The sequence below is a fragment of the Mesoplodon densirostris genome, chromosome X (assembly GCF_025265405.1).
Source record: "Mesoplodon densirostris isolate mMesDen1 chromosome X, mMesDen1 primary haplotype, whole genome shotgun sequence".
Classification (NCBI taxonomy): domain Eukaryota; kingdom Metazoa; phylum Chordata; class Mammalia; order Artiodactyla; family Ziphiidae; genus Mesoplodon; species Mesoplodon densirostris.
This window is the reverse complement of record NC_082681.1, coordinates 34,044,870-34,062,231: the sequence shown is the minus strand read 5'-3', so window position 1 is coordinate 34,062,231 and position 17,362 is coordinate 34,044,870. Positions and strand designations below refer to the sequence as shown.

At 38.4% G+C, this 17,362-nt stretch overlaps 1 long non-coding RNA gene across 2 annotated transcripts in view; it reads right to left on the bottom strand.

Annotated features, from left to right (window-relative positions):
- The window catches only part of LOC132482699 (uncharacterized), a 78,147-nt gene that overhangs the window by 21,357 nt on the left and 39,428 nt on the right, over positions 1–17,362 (bottom strand). The window contains exon 3 of one of the 2 annotated variants that reach the window (XR_009530939.1): positions 14,853–14,938. The exons of the other annotated variant lie outside the window; for it this stretch is intronic. This is a non-coding gene — a long non-coding RNA (uncharacterized LOC132482699). The remainder of the gene's footprint in view (positions 1–14,852; positions 14,939–17,362) is intronic. 2 annotated transcript variants of the gene reach the window in all.

The following is a 17,362-nucleotide window of genomic DNA, read 5'->3' as shown; positions in this document are numbered from 1 at the left end:
AGTTTAAAACATAATTTTATATCAGAATTTCCCAAAAATGGATATGGAAATTACCCAAAATGGGCCCCTCAAAAAGACAGGACAGAAGAGGGTCCACCATGGACCTCTAAACACCTCTTTGATTCACCGGGAGGAAAAGTAGTCTCTAACAACATCCTTCACCTCCTATAGTAAATGCCTCTAAGTCAAAAAGTGCTATGAAAAAACATTCATAATCTTTAAATATAGTTTTTCAGCTTCTAGAAAATTATTCTGCAGAATCCCATAAGAGTACAAAGATTAATGCACAAGGATATTCATTGCAGTATTGTTCATGGTTTTTTGCAATAGCCAAAAGTTGGTACCAATCCAAATGTTCATCAATAGGGAGGTATTTAAATAAATCATGTATATGCACACAACAAAATGCAACATACATATATATATATTTTAATGACAGATTCATTAGTACCACCATGGGAAGATGTACATGCTATACTAAGTGAAAAAAGTATGCTGTAAAATGCTATGTTGCACCCTGCTATATATAAAATAGGTAACAAATAAGGACCTACTGTATAGCACAGGAAACTGCTCAATACACTGTGATGACCCACATGGGAAAAGAATCTAAAGAACAGTGTATATACGTATATGTATAACTGATTCACTTTGCTGTACACCTGAAACTAACACAACATTGTAAAGCAACTATACTCCAATAAAAATTGTAAAAAATGCCATGTTAAATATGATCCATTATCATAGTTGGTATCAGTGTGTCAGGAAAAAAAACTAGAGGAATAAGCTGTAAACTATTGATAGTGGAGGCTAAAGAAGACTTTCACTTTTCGGTTTATGCATTACTGTAGCATTTGAATCTTGTATAATGTACATGCATTAATTTTATAATCAGAAAAAATGATTTTAAATTTTTTTTCTTTTTTTTTTTTTTGGTACGTGGGCCTCTCACTGTTGTGGCCTCTCCTGTTGTGGAGCACAGGCTCCGGACGTGCAGGCTCAGCCGCCATGGCTCACGGGCCTAGCCGCTCCACGGCATGTGGGATCTTCCCAGACTGGGGCACGAACCCGCATCCCCTGCATCGGCAGGTGGACTCTCAACCACTGCGCCACCAGGGAAGCCCTAAAATTATTTTTTAAGAGACAGATTTTGTACACACAAATACACACACACACAAACTGAGCATTTTGACTGACTTAGGTCAAATTGATTAAAAATAGATGTAGAAACAGACTAGGCTATACAGGCTTGACTTTTTTCTTTAAGATGGTATTATGGACTAAACTGTATACCGACAAAATTCACATTTTGAAGCCCTAATCCCCAATAATTCAGAATGTGACTGTATTTTGAGATAGGTCCTTTAAAGAGCTAATTAAGTTAAAATGAGGTCATTAGGGTGGGCCATAATCTTTATAACTGGTGTCTTTATAAGAAGAGATTAGGACATAGACACAGAACAATGACCGTATTAAGATGCAGCAAGAAGGTGCTATGTACAAGCCAAGAAGAGATGCTCAGAAGAAACCAATCCTGATGACACTTGATCTTCCAGATTTGTGAGAAAATAAATTTCTGTTGTTTAAAATATCACCCAGGGCTTCCCTGGTGGCGCAGTGGTTGAGAGTCTGCCTGCCGATGCAGGGGACACGGGCTCATGCCCGGGTCTGGGAAGATCCCACATGCCGCGGAGCGGCTGGGCCCGTGAGCCATGGCCGCTGAGCCTGCACATCCGGAGCCTGTGCTCCGCAACGGGAGAGGCCACAACAGTGAGAGGCCTGCATACCACAAAAAAAATAAAAATAAAAAAAATAAAAAATAAAATAAAATAAAATATCACCCCATCTGTTGTATTTTATTATGGCAGCCCCAGCTGATTAATACAGATGGTAAACAAAGAAACTGTAAAAACCACTACAGATCTACATTTTAAAATTTACTTTATAACAACAAGGATGACCCTTGAAAACATGCTAAGTGAAAGAAGTCAGTCACGAGAGACCACATACTATATGATTCCATTTATACAAAATGTCCAGATTAGGAAAACCTATAGAGACAGAAAGAGCTTAGTGGTTGCCTAGGCCTGAGGGTCTTGGAGTGAAATTAGAAATAACCACTAATGGCCACAGGGTTTCTTCTGAGAGTGTAGAATATGTCCTAAAATGGATTGTGGTGCTGGGTGTAGATCTCTGTGAACATACTAAACCTACTTAAGTGTACACTTTAAATGGATGAATTGTAATATGAATTATGTCATGAAAGCCATTTTTAAAAACTCATTTTATACAAATAAAGAGGAAAATCACAAAATTGAAAATACAGAAGTAACCATAGACAGTTGAAGTAAAAAGAATTATTGTACAGTGGTTTACTCAGCTCTATACAGATAAATTTGAAAACTTGGGTCAATGGCCTATTTCCTAGGAAAATCTGAATCACCAAAATTAACTCTTCGAAGAGAATGAAAACAAACCAATAACTATGAAAGAAAATGAAAATGTTGTTAAACACTACCCCCACGTTTTATGAAGCCCAGAAATTTCAGATAAATTCTACCAAATCTTCAAGTACTGAATAACTCCAATGTTATTTCACCTGTTTAATAGCACAGAAAAGAATCCAAATTATCTTCTTTGAATTTCAAAGAAAGCTTGAGCTCAATCTCACTTATGAATATCAATGCAAAAATACTATACAAAATAGAAACAAATAAAATTAGCCCATTGAAAGAATAACACACCAGTGACCAAGTGGGTTTATTTCTAGGAGGAAATTTTTTTTAATGTTAGGAATTCCATCAATATAATTCACTATATTAACAGATCAAGGGAGAAAAATAATATGATCATTTTCATAGATGCTGAAAATGTATTTGACAAAATTCAACATCCATTGCTGATTTAAAATACTCTTAATAAACTAGGGATAAATATTTGCTTAACATTATGGTATTTAAAACAGTTTGATACTGATGCATAAACAGACAGACATAGCAGTAAAACAGAATATAGTCCAGAAGTAGAGCCAAATATATACAGGACTTTAGGAATAAAACACACATTTCAAATCAGTAGAGGAAATGGCTGTATTTAACAAATGGTGTAGCAACAACTGGCTAGACATACTCTAGATCCCTACCACATTCCTTGTACCAAATTAAATTGCAGATAGAATTAGTTTTTAAGAAACAAAAACATATTAGAAAACAAATTAGTTGGATACATTTATGACCTTGGGTTAAGAAAGGTCCATTTAAACAAGACACAAAATAACAAAAGCCATAAGAAATTTTTGATATATTTTACTGTATTTAAAAATTAAAATTTTCTACAGGGAAAAACACTTCTTACCTCAAAATAATTCTAAATGGATCAAAGATTTAAACATTTTTTTAAGTTATAAAAAAATAACGTAGGAGTGAGACTTCCCTGGTGGTCCAGTGGTTAAGACTCCATGCTCCCAATGCAGGGGGCCTGGGTTCCATCCCTGGTCAGGGAACTAGATTCTGCATGCCACAACTAAGAGCCTGCATGCTGCAACTGAAAGGTCCTGTGTGCAGTAACTTAAAAAAAAAAAAAGATTCTGCATGCCGCAACATAGATCTCGCACGCAACAACGAAGATCCTGCGTGCCACAACTAAGACCCAGGGCAACCAAATAAATAAATAAATAAATAAATAACGTGGGAGTTAAAAAAAAAAATAATCTCAAAGCAGAGAAAAGCCTTTCCAAACAAGGCATAAAATCCAGAAGCCATAAAGAAGATATGGACAAACTTGAATACATAAAAATTTAAAAGGTCTGCATGGAAGAAACACTACAACCAAAGTCAAAAGACAAGCTGGACAATTATTGGCAATTCATATCACAGACCCAGCCCTAGTTTCCTTGATAAAGAGCTCCTACAACTCAGAAAGGAAAAAAACCAATAGAAAAATAGGCAAAGGATATGGACTAAGAGTTAACAACAACAACAAAAAAGAAATAGTTTTTAGAATGTCAGAATTACCGAGGTTCACTCATAATTAAAGAGATGCACACTTACAATGAGATAACATTTTCTCCTATTAAATTATCAAAGACCCAAGAGTTTGATAACATTATTTTTGATTCAGGTACAGGAAAATATGCACTCTACATTTCTGATGGGAGTGTAAATTGGTACAATCAGCATAGAGATCAATTTAGCAATATCTATCAAAATTTAAAGTAATTCACAGCAATTTTATTTCAGAGAATTTATCCTGTTATACTCCCACATTTGCAAAATGACATAGGTACAGGGGTACTTATTGCAGCACTGATCGCAATAGCAACGGTTGGAAACAACCAAATGTCCATCAAATAGGGGACAGTTTAAATAAATAAAATATCTATATGATTATACAAGTAATCTCTATAGGATACATGAAAAATGGTAAAAGTGGCTATTTCTGAGGAAGCAAACTGAGGGACTGGGGATCAGTGATTAGAAAGAGATTTACTTTTCATCATACTTTTATTTATTTATTTATTTATTTTATTTTTTTTTGTGGTACGCGGGCCTCTCACTGTTGTGGCCTCTCCCGTTGCAGAGCACAGGCTCCGGACACGCAGGCCCAGCGGCCATGGCTCACGGGCCCAGCTGCTCCGCGGCATGTGGGATCTTCCCGGACCGGGGCACGAACCCGTGTCCCCTGAATTGGCAGGCGGACTCTCAACCACTGCGCCACCAGGGAAGCCCCCATCATACTTTTAAAAATATCCCTTGAGTTTTTTTACCATGTCCATAATTTACCTATTTTTTAGTGAACATGTAGAAATCAGTATGTGCTAAACACTATCAGCTTTCCAAATATTAACTTAGGTGTTTTTCATTAACAACCCTATGCAATAGGCACTATTTTTTTTTTTTTTTTTTTTTTTTTTTTTTGCGGTATGCGGGCCTCTCACTGTTGTGGCCTCTCCCGTTGCGGAGCACAGGCTCCGGACGCGCAGGCTCCGGACGCGCAGGCTCAGCGGCCATGGCTCACGGGCCCAGCCGCTCCGCGGCATATGGGATCCTCCCAGACCGGGTCACGAACCCGCATCCCCTGCATCGGCAGGCGGACTCTCAACCACTTGCGCCACCAGGGAGGCCCAATAGGCACTATTTTTATCTGTATTTCAAGAAATGATGAAACCCAGGCACACAGGGTCACATTATGACTTCCGTGGGCCCTGAGCACTTTGGTTGTTGTGGGACACTTCCACCATAAGAAAATGTTGCCAATTATATTTTACAACTGCTTTGGTATATAAAGACAAATAAAATCCAGCCTGGATTCATTATTATATATTCATTAGTTTTATATTTATTTTCTTCTGATTTTAAATGAAAGTAAACTTAAAACATTTTCATAAACTCTTAAAAGTATAATAGGTCCTAGGCACTGTGTCTCCTGCAGGCACAGAGAGGTTATGTAACTTGCCCAAGGTCACACAGCCAGTAAGTATTAGAGCTGGGAATTGAACCCAGGTAGTGTGGCTTCAGAGTCTATGCTTTTAATCTGTATGCTAGATAAATAAAGCAAATCACAGGGAGAAAATTATGTAGTTATATATGTGCTGACATGGAGCTACCTACAAGATAAATTAAGTGTGAAAATCATGGGAGAAAATACTGTACATATTATGCATTTTTAAAAAAAGGAAGTTTTATACACACATACACATGCTATTTCTGGAAGAATTTTTTTTAATATCTGGAGAAAGGGACTGGGGAACTGGAGGTCTGGAGGTCTGGAGGACTTCCTTTTCATTGTATTTCTCTTTGCGCTACTGGATTTTTTGTTTGTTTGTTTTTTTACCATGAGCATATATTTACAGATGAGGAAACTGAGACTAAAACAGGGTTAAGTAACTTACCCAAAGTTATATAGGTAGTAAAGAAACCAATAACATATAAATATGAACAACTATTCTGTCAATTAATAGTACGTCACCATTCCTAAGTATAGACCTGTCAATGTATTCCTGTCAAATTTCATCATCTTAACCCAGTCGGCCAAGCTCTTTTTGTATCATGATTCTGGATCCACTGCATTCATCTTTATGACGTACTTAAATCTGGCAAGCATGCTTTCTGTTTCCATCCAGGTTGTCGATGAAAATGTTTAACACATGATAGGGCTTAAGTAGAACCCTGCTGATGAGACTAGGGATCCCTCCAGGATCACATTAATCGATCTCTTTGGGTAATGAGCTACCAATCCAATTGATTGTACTATCATTCCACTCACACCCCCTAATTTCCCCTTGCCCATAAGGATAACTGAAGATCCCAATGTTTTCTGCAAATTGTCCATAGCATTCCCTTGTTTGCTAAGCTGCTCTGAAACCACTTGCACAGAAGGTATTTAAAATTAATAAATAATTGGTTTCTTGACTACGTTCTGCAGGTTTCTAAAGTTTACAACCTGGCCAATTCCCCAGAATTCAAACAAAAACTGTTTCAGAAAGACTAGGATTTCTAGCCCCCAATGTTTTCATAATGCAATTGAACAGAACATTTTAAAAAGCAGAGATATGCAGCCGTTTCCCCAATGGAATCAACCCACTGCTGCCCAAAATAGCCCAGACAACTGAACAGAGCAGCTGGCAAAAGGACAGACGTCTCTAGCCCTGGGGAGAAGGAAGCTAAACGCACACCACAGGGAATTTCCCAAGAAGCACTCTCTGTAACAACCCCTTACTTTTCTAGCTACAACACACAAGCTATATAGTCTAAGTGTTGGAAGAAGAACATATTTTCTGGTTTCCCCTATAATCACACAGTGGCATTGAATGTTTACATAGGTAACCCTAACTGAACACAATTGCTAAGTTTCTGAAAAGTTTACTGTAAAGCAATAAACAAAGAATTCATTTTTTCATTGACTTGCCCTAGCAAATTGGGAGCCACAGTGCCCTGAAAAAAATTTTGTTCTCTGGTTATTTAAAAAAACAATTATAGGGCCTCCCTGGTGGCGCAAGTGGTTGAGAGTCCGCCTGCCGATGCAGGGGACACGGGTTCGTGCCCCGGTCTGGGAGGATCCCATATGCCGCGGAGCGGCTGGGCCCGTGAGCCATGGCCGCTGAGCCTGCGCGTCCGGAGCCTGTGCGTCCGGAGCCTGTGCTCCGCAACGGGGGAGGCCACAACAGTGAGAGGCCCGCATACCGCAAAAAAATAAATAAATAAATAAATAAATAAATAAATAAAAAATAAAAATAAAAAAACAATTATAACTTACAAATGCTACAGAATTTTCAATTATATTTTAGAGGAAACTGTGATTAACACTAAAATAATAGATAACATGTTTAACTCGAAATGTCACAGAATAGAATGATTAAAAGCAAAAACATAGTAGAATGTCAGAGATTCTGGTAATAGGATTACTTAGCTAATATTGCCTCACATATTGTTCCACTATGAAAGCTCAGTTGTGAACCATTACTAGTGTTTTCCTGTTTTAGATGTACCATCCCCTTTTCAGACCTCTCTTCATCAGATAAAGTCTATATGGCTCGTTAAAGGAATTGTTTCGATAGGAGAAGAACAATGCACAAAGTAGGTCTGTTTAGATATATGCAGTTGACTGGCAGCTGGTTAATGTCCACAAAATGATAGGTAACTTAAATTATGACTATACTATTCCCAACCTAATCGTTAAAGTGGTGGTACTGCTCTCCTATGTTATTTTATCAAAATAGTATTTGTTGAGATCGACAAAATGCAGATCATAGATATTAACTCTTTGCTGTCATTTATCATTCCAGGATAGAGCAATAATAGCTAACTTTTACAGATATTCACTATATACCAGATACTGTGATAAGTGTTTGACATTTATTATCACATTTAAGGCTGACGACAACCCTAAGGTACAAAGCATTGTTATTCACATTTTATAGAAGAAACTGAGGCACAGAGGAGCTAAGTAATTTGACAAAGATGGTATAACCAACAATGGTAGAACGTGATATGAAGTCAGACTAATTTCAGAGCCTGAACTCAACCACTACTGGGAAAGGAATTTGGCATTTCTGTTGACGATAGATGGGGGGAGTAGATATAATAGAAGCAACTTGGTTTTTTTAAAAACTGAGGTTGATGTTTGTATCTTACTAAATGAATTTCTTGACTTCAGAGTTTCTCTAAATCAATCACCGATGAATGAGAGACACCTACCCACTTAGGCTGGACTCTGTCAATAGTCTATGTATCCATAAATGGCTTTTAATTAGATTGCAAAGGAATTCCACCCTTCCCCCCTAATACTGCAGCTTTGATGCCTTTAGGATAAGTGACAGAGTGCATTGCTAAGAGAAGGGCTAGGAAGAGAAATGGGAAAGATTTTTTTTCCTGAGGCTTGACTGAGGGGTATGGCAGGAAAGGCCTGGAGGTATACTTACTAGCAGCACATTAGTCCAGTGCTCTTAAGATTCAACTCTCTTTTGCATAATAAATTATTAAAAGTTCTCACACAGCTAAGAATAACAATCCTCATTCTATACTATACTCAATAGATCACTACTCTAACTAAATATGTTAATACTCCTAATACTGATATTTCAGATTATTGTTTTACAGTTAAGAAGTCATAATAGTAAATATAGATTCTAAAACAATGATCCTGACTTTTTTGAGTGATGTACTAAAAAGATATAAACTAGCCAAATGAGCTGCATCCTGACCTCCTCTGAATTTACACACAGCTCCCCACCTCACCCTGTCAGTTTCCAAAATAATCTCTCTTTTCTCAAAGTCTCCCTTGAATAACAATTGACTGATTATCACAAAACCATTCCTATATCTTTTCCCCTAAACTATATGCAAATTACCTATTTTTCACACTCACTCCAAAAGAAATAAATTTCCTGTCCACATCCCCAAACAGTTACTGCCTTTATGCTGTTTCTCTTGATTTAGGGGTGGTAACAATTACTATTACTTCTAGCATTAGTCATGGTCTTCCAGAGAATAGCAAGGCTAAAATCCATGCTTTACTGCAATTGGTAAATCAGGCAAGTGAAAAACAGCAGAAGCACATAATTTAAATCCTCTTTGGGTTCTTAATCTAAGACTCTGATATTTGAATTAGGATCAGTAATATATGGTTAAAATTAAACCATGAAGCAAGCCTATATAAATTACCATAAAATCTCACCCAAAAACTCATAAATTAAGAATTGAGATTGAAACTCTGCTTTGAATCCTTAGTATTATACCTTAAAACTACAGCACATACCATGTTAAATAGATGTATATTTTGTTTTCATTTATTTTGCCTGTTACTTAGGTTACTGCCTTTTGATCTAAACTAAAAGCCAGTCATTTGCAGATGACAAGTTATACCTTTGAAAACATATTTTTCCAATTAATGAAATTCCAGACAGCACTTTTATGTCATCAAAATCTACAATCCATTTATTCTAAGTAATAGGAATTATATCCTATTTTCTCTTAGTTGTGATTTAAGTCTATACTCTCTTCTTTCCCATCCTCTCCTTTTTTCCCTTTGACGCCTGTTTTCTAAGAATCATGGATAAGCTACAATTGCATGAGATTGAAGTATTGTTTATAAACAGAAGAATGAAAAATCTACTGCAGGTGATGCAGAGGGAGGTGCTCTTTGATTCTGTCCCCAAATTATGTAAGAATGGCTGCCCCATCGGGGTGGAAGTCAACATTTCCATTTTCTTTCCCATATCACTAGGGCTTTCCTCTTCTGGTTATCCTTCCTCCACTGCTACTTTGACAAACACTACCTAGTATCTCCTCTTCCACCCAGTCCTAGTCCCATTTTGCCTAAGTGCTGGTTGGCAAATGGAGATGGGAAAAACAAAGTGATGCTACTGAAGAGAAAGGGAGTTGAACACCTTTTTTGTGCCACGCACTGAACCAAACATTTTACACGTGGCATCTCACTCAATTCTACAACAGGCCTATAAAATTGGACCTATTATTCTCAATGGAAGATGATGAAATTGAGGCTAAAAGACCTTTTAAAAATGTGCCCAATACTTATGCAGCTAACAAAGGTCAGAAAAAAAACAACGGAAATCAAAAAACTTAAGAGAAGGCAAACTCTGCTCACCTTACTCCTTACCACCTCTCTCAAGCCCTCAACCCTACAGCTCAGCTCCACGGGACCATGCATGCCAGTGGCCTCCAGCTCAATATTCTCAGTAGCCTTCAACTGTAACTCTCAACGTTACCTTAAGTTTAACTCTTAAATGTTACCTACAATAAAGTCAGACATATAGTTTTAGAGACAAATAAAGGGATAGAAAGATCTTTGTGAACTTCCATTTCCAGGAATATGGAGAACTAGCTCTCTTTTAAAAATCTCCTGCTACAAAATAACTAGAAATTCTGTAGGTTTATCTTTAATCTTTTTGATGCGTAACAAAACATCCTGCAAGAGAAAAGAGTAAATCTCCAGAGGTCAAAAACAAAGAAGTTGATAGCAGAACAGTAATCAGATGTTAATGCTTCAACAGCCCTGGGTGTGTTTGCACTCGTAGGTAACCAACATTCAAAGAGATATTAGCAGACAAATTTTCATAATTTATGAAAGTTAATAATCCTCAAATTCTGAAACCATAAACCATAAACAGAATTTTTAAAAAAAGAAATTCCAGGGCTTCCTTGGTAGCACAGTGGTTAAGAATCCGCCTGCCGGGCTTCCCTGGTGGCGCAGTGGTTGAGAGTCTGCCTGCCGATGCAGGGGACATGGGTTCGTGCCCTGGTCCGGGAAGATCCCACATGCCGCGGAGCGGCTAGGCCCGTGAGCCATGGCCGCTGAGCCTGCGCGTCCGGAGCCTGTGCTCCACAACGGGAGAGGCCACAACAGTGAGAGGCCCGCATACCACAAAAAAAAAAAAACAAACAAACAAGAATCCGCCTGCCAATGCAGGGGACACGGGTTCGAGCCCTGGTCCGGGTAGATCCCACATGCCACGGAGCAACTAAGCCTGTGAGCCACAACCACTGAAGCCTGCGCACCTAGAGCCCATGGTCCGCAACAAGAGAAGCCACTGCAATGAGAAGCCCGCGCGCTGCAACAAAGAGTAGCCCCCACTCACCACAACTAGAGGAAGCCCACACGCAGCAACGAAGACCCAATGCAGCCAAAATAAATAAATAAAATAAAATAAAGAAATTCCAAATTGTAAAGGAAAAATTCAAGATTTTTCCTTCCTATGTAGGGATAAAAACCTCAGTTCAGTCTACCTCCCATGTGGGAAAAAACACAGTTCTTCCCTCCTGCTTCTCCTTTCCTTTACACAGACACCTTACTCACAAAGAACACTTCACTTCTGACACCTCCAGTTACCAAATATGTGGAGGTTTTTCCCCACACTAAGCAATTGTCTGTAAAACCAGCTGGGTGTCCTATAATTTAATTTGAATCTAACACTATCTACCTGGAGATAGTGTCAGGTCCCATAGGTTAAGGGCTCAGTCCCACAAGACTGCTCTCACCACACTTCAGATGCCAATTATAAGTAGTAAGTCTCCATGTTACCCACAACTTCCGTCCAATTTAGCTAAAATCAGAGGTTCCCATGACCCCCCTCCTCAGGCTTGATTAATTTGCTATAACAATTCACAGAACTTAGGGAAACACTGACTTACATTTACCAGTTTATTAAAGAATATAAAGGCTACAGATGAACAGCCAGATAAAGAGATACATAGGGCAAGGTTTGGGAGGGTCCCAAGTGCAGGAGTTTCTGTCCCTGTGGAATTGGAATGTGTCATCCTCCCGGTATGGATGTGTTCACCAACCTGGAAGTTCCCCGAACCCCCTACTATTGGGATTTTATGAAGGCTTCCATAAATATTATGGGCATGATCCATGATTAACTCCATTTCCAGGCCCTCTCCCCTCTCTGGAGAATGTGGGGGGAGCTGAAAATCCCAAGATTTTAATCATGGCTTGGTCTTTCTGGTGACCAGCCCCCATCCAGGAGCCATCCAAAAGCCCACCCAGAATCACCTCAGTAGAACAAAAGACGTTCTTCATTGCTCTTATCACTTAGGAATTTACAAGGGTTTTATAAGCCCTGTGTCAGGGATGGGGTCGAAGATAGACAGAGGAAGAGGTGCTCCTAGTGTTTTTATCACTTAGAAAATTGCAAGGGTTTTAGGAGATCTGTGACAGGAACCGGAACAGAGACCAATATATATTTTCTATTATCTCACATAAATGTAAACATATTGCTGTCAAGTATCAAAAACAAAAAAAATCTTAAAGCGGCCAGAGAGAAAAGATAGATTATTATAAAAGAATAACAAACTGACAGCAGGCATCTCAAAAGCAACAGTAAAAGCCAGAAGAAAATAAATAATATCTTCAGAGTGCTGAGAGAAAATCATTGTCAACTTGGAATTGTGTAACCAGCAAAACTATCTATCAAAAATAAGAGCAGGGACTTCCCTGGTGGCGCAGTGGTTAGGGATCCATGCTCCTGATGCAGGGGGCCCAGGTTCATTCCCTGGTGGGGGAGCTGGATCCCGCATGCATGCTGCAACTGGGAGTTCACATGTCGCAACTGGGGAGCCTGCCTGCCGCAACTACCACCCAGTGCAACCAAATAAACAAATAAATATTTTTTAAAAGAGCAAAATAAAAACATTTTCAGACAAATGAAAATTACAAGTTTTACCAAAAGACCTTCACTAAAGGAAATTTCTAATGAATAAACTTAAGAAGAAAACTGAACCCAAAAGAAAGGGCTGATATTAAAGAAGAAATTACTTGTTAGGAAATTAGAAAATATGTGGTCAAAGCCAAACAAGCAATGGCTGTATGAAACAATAATAACAATATATAATTTGGATAAGGTGGAGGTATAATACTGGACAAGTACAACTGCAGGGGTATGGGGTTTCAGAGGAGTTAAAGCGTTCTAAAGTTCTTGTTTCAATTTGGAAGAGGGTAGAAATGTTCATTTTACTAGTAAAGATATTTTGTTTAGTCAAGATGCATGTTAAAAATTCAAGAGTAACAGTAAAAGAAAAAAATGCTTAAATCTGAATAAATGAGCATCCCCAAAACTACAATGGGTGCAAACACAAAAAAGCCCTAAGAAAAGATTGCTCTCTCTATCTAAAGGACCAGGAAAGGAGCAGGCTAGTAAGACAGAAAAACTTTTAAACAGTAACTACTCTGCAGCAGCCAAACATCATAGAAAAAACTGGCCCTATCACCACCCCCATTGGCAAAGGGAAAATGGCAAGCCTAGACTTCTATCCTCTTGCCAGGCTGTAACAAAGTTTCACAATACTCTCTCCAGGGTGGTACCAGAGAAGGCTGAGTAGTATGGCAGGACTTTCATTTCTGGTAGGTGATAATGAGAGAAAGCCCCCAAAAGGTATAAGTAGAGACCATAGGGGGAGCCTGGTAATAACAAAGCATGTCTCCTCCTCCTTGCTGGGGTAGTGTCAAGAGGCTTGGCAGAGGGACAGGACTTTCACCACTGCCCAGCGGTAATGAAGCCACTCATTACCCCTACCACAGTGTCATTGGAGACCATGTGGTGAGCAGCTAATGTGGTATGAGTAGAGACCTAGTGGGGAGCCAGAATTCCCACACCCACCTAGCACTAGCAAGGAGCAAACTCCCCTCCCATGATTGTCAACAGAGGCCAAGTGGGGAGCCTGGACTCCTACAACCCACCTGGCAGTAACAAAGCAGTGCCCCTCTTCCCTTGCCAGAGTGGTGTCAGAGAAAGCCACCTAAAAGAGGAAGTTTAAATAAGATACAGTATCTCATAACATAATACCAACAATGTCTAGGTTTCAATAAATAAATAAATAAATAAATAATCTCTCCACATACCAAGAACCAGAAAGCTATCAAGCTGAATTAAAAACAGAATCAATAGATGCCAATAACAAGATGACAGAGATATTAGATTTATGTAACAAAAAGTTTAAAGCAGCTATTATAAAAATGATTCTACAAGCAAATATAAACAGACTTGAAACAAATGAAAAAAAAAGAAAACCTTAGCAAAGAAATAGAAGAATAAAAAAGAACCAAATGGAACGGCTTACCTGGTGGCGCAGTGGTTGAGAATCTGCCTGCCAATGCAGGGGACACGGGTTTGAGCCCTGGTCCGGGAAGATCCCACATGCTGCGGAGCAACTAAGCCCGTGCACCGCAACTACTGAGTCTGTGCTCTAGGGCCCATGTGCCACAACCACTGAGCCCATGTGCCACAGCTACTGAAGCCCATGTGCCTAGAGCCCGTGCTCTGCCACAAGAGAAGCCACCGCAATGAGAAGCCCGCGCACTGCAACAAAGAGTAGCTCCTGCTCACCACAACTAGAGAAAGCCCGCACACAGCAACGAAGACCCAACTCAGCCAAAATAAATTTTAAAAAAAAGAACCAAATGGAATATTTGGAACTGAAAAATACAATAATTAAGATTAAAAATTCGATGAATGCGCTATACAGCAGAATGAAGGAGACAGAGGAAAAAATATCAGTGAACTCAAAGATAGAACAATGAAAATTACCCAAATTGAACATAAATGGAAAGAAAAATTAACAGAGCTTCCTAGGACTATAACAAAAGCTATAACATTCATGTCATGAGAATCCCAGGAGAGGAAAAAGAGGACAAGGCTTGTCCTTGAAGTACTTGAAGAAATAATGGCTGAAAACTTCTCAAATTTGGCAAAAGATATAAACCTACAGATTCAAGAAGTGAACTCCAAACAGAATAAACTCTAAAGAATTTCACACCAGAACACATCATAGTCAAACTTCTGAAAACTAACAACAAACACAAAGTTCTTAAAAGCAGCAAGCGAAACAACACCTTACCTATAAGGAAACACAATTTGAATGACAGTAGATTTCTCATCTGAAGCCATGCAGGCCAAAGGAAGTTGCATGATATATTTCATAGGCTGAAAGAAAAAAAAAAAAAACAACAACTGTCAACCTGAATCCTATATCCAACAAAAATATCCTCCAGAAATGAAGGGGAAATCAAGGCATTCTCAGATGAAGGACAGACACTAAGAGAATTTGTCCCCAGCTGCCCTTCGCTAAAGAATGGCTTAAGGAAGTTCTCTAAATGAATAGGAAATGATTTTTTTTAAAGAAATCTTGGAACATCAGAAAGAATATGGTAAGGAAAACTATGGATAAATAGAATTTACTTCTCCTTTGGAGCCTTCTGAATTATGTTGGATGGTGGAAGCAAAATTATTACCCTGTGTGATGTAGTTTTAAATATATGTAAATACCTAAGACAAATATAGTGTAAATGGGGAAGTGTAAAAGGACATAAAGGGAGATAAAGTCTGTATACTTCACTTGAATTGGTAAAATGAAGACACCAACAGTCTGTAATAAGTTATATGTATATAATATAATACCTAGAACAATGACTAAAAAAGCTACACAAAGAGATACACTCAAAATAGCCATACATAAATTAAGATGGAATTCTAAAAATGTTCAAGTAACCCACAAGAAGGCAGGAAATAAGAAATCAGAAGAAATAAAAAAGAGAGAAAGAAAACAAAAACTAAAATTGCAGAATTAATTCCAAAATAGCAATAATTACATTAAAGTTAAATGGTATAAATATACCAATTAGGGGCCTCCCTGGTGGCGCAGTGGTTGAGAGTCCGCCTGCTGATGCAGGGGATACGGGTTCGTGCCCCGGTCTGGAAGGATCCCATATGCCGCGGAGCGGCTGGGCCCGTGAGCCATGGCCGCTGGGCCTGCGCGTCCGGAGCCTGTGCTCCGCAACGGGAGAGGCCACAACAGTGAGAGGCCCGCATACCGCAAAAAGAAAAAAAAAAAAAAAAAAAACCAATTAAAAAACAGAGACCTTTGTATGGTGACAGATTGTAACTAAACTTATCACGGTGATTATTTTGTAATCTACAGAAATATCAAGTCACTATGTTGCACACCAGGAAATAACATTGTGTTGCAAGTTAACTATACTTTAAAAACAAACAAACAACAAACTCATAGAAAAAGAGATCAAATTTGTGGTTACCAGAGGCAGGAGGTTGAGGGAAGGAGAACTGGATGAAGGTGGTCAAGGGGTACAAACTTCCAGTTACATGATAAATAAGTACTAGGGATGCAACATATAACATGATAAATATAATTAGCACTGCTGTGTGTTATATATGTAAGTTGTTAAGAGAGTAAATTCCAAGAGTTCTCATCACAAGGAAAAAATTTTTTTTCTCTTTTATTTTGTATCTATATGAAACAATGGATGTTCACTAAACTTATTTTGGTAATCATTTCATGATGTATGTAAGTCAAATCATTATACTGTACACCTTAAATTTATACAGTGCTGTATGTCAATTATATCTCAATTTAAAAAAACAGGGAAACTGGCAGAGTGAGTTAAGAAACATGACCCAGGGCCTCCCTGGTGGCGCAGTGGTTGAGAGTCCGCCTGCCGATGCAGGGGACACGGGTTCGTGCCCTGATCCCGGAGGATCCCACATGCCGCGGAGCGGCTGGGCCCGCGAGCCATGGCCGCGGGGCCTGTGTGTCCGGAGCCTGTGCTCCGCAACGGGAGAGGCCACAGCAGTGAGAGGCCCGCGTACAGCAAAAAAAAAAAAAAAAAAAAAAAGAAACATGACCCAACTATATGCTATTTACAAGAAACTCATGTTAGCTATAATAATTAGGTTGAAAGTAGAAGGATGGAAAAAGTTGTATCATACAAAAACATTAATCAAAAGAAAGAAAGAGTGGCTATATTAATATCAGAATATATATAAAGAAAATATGTATGCTAATATACATTAGCAATATACACATTACATATAATAGACAATTTTATTATTTACATATTATATATTAAATTAAATATATACCAATAAATAAATAAATAATAATAATACATATATAGACAGAGTGAAATATAAAATAGATCCAAAAGATTTAACTGAAACAGAGGATATTATATAATGATAAAAGGGCCAATCCATCAAGATACAGCATTCCTAAATGTGGATGCACCAAACAATAGAGCTGCAAAACATGTGAAGCAAAAACTTATTAAACTAAAAGCAGAAATAGACAAATCTACAATTATAGTTGGAAATTTCAACACCCCTCTCTCAGTGATTGATAGAACAACTAGACAGAAAATCAGCAAGGATATAGAAGAACTCAACAACACCGTCAACCAATCGGATCTAATCAACATCCATAGAACATTCCACCCAACAGCAGGATGCACAATTTCTTCATATACCCATGGAACATATATCAAGATAGGCTCTATCCCAGGCCATGAAACAAACCTTCACAAATTTAAAAGAACTGAAATCACAGAGTATGTT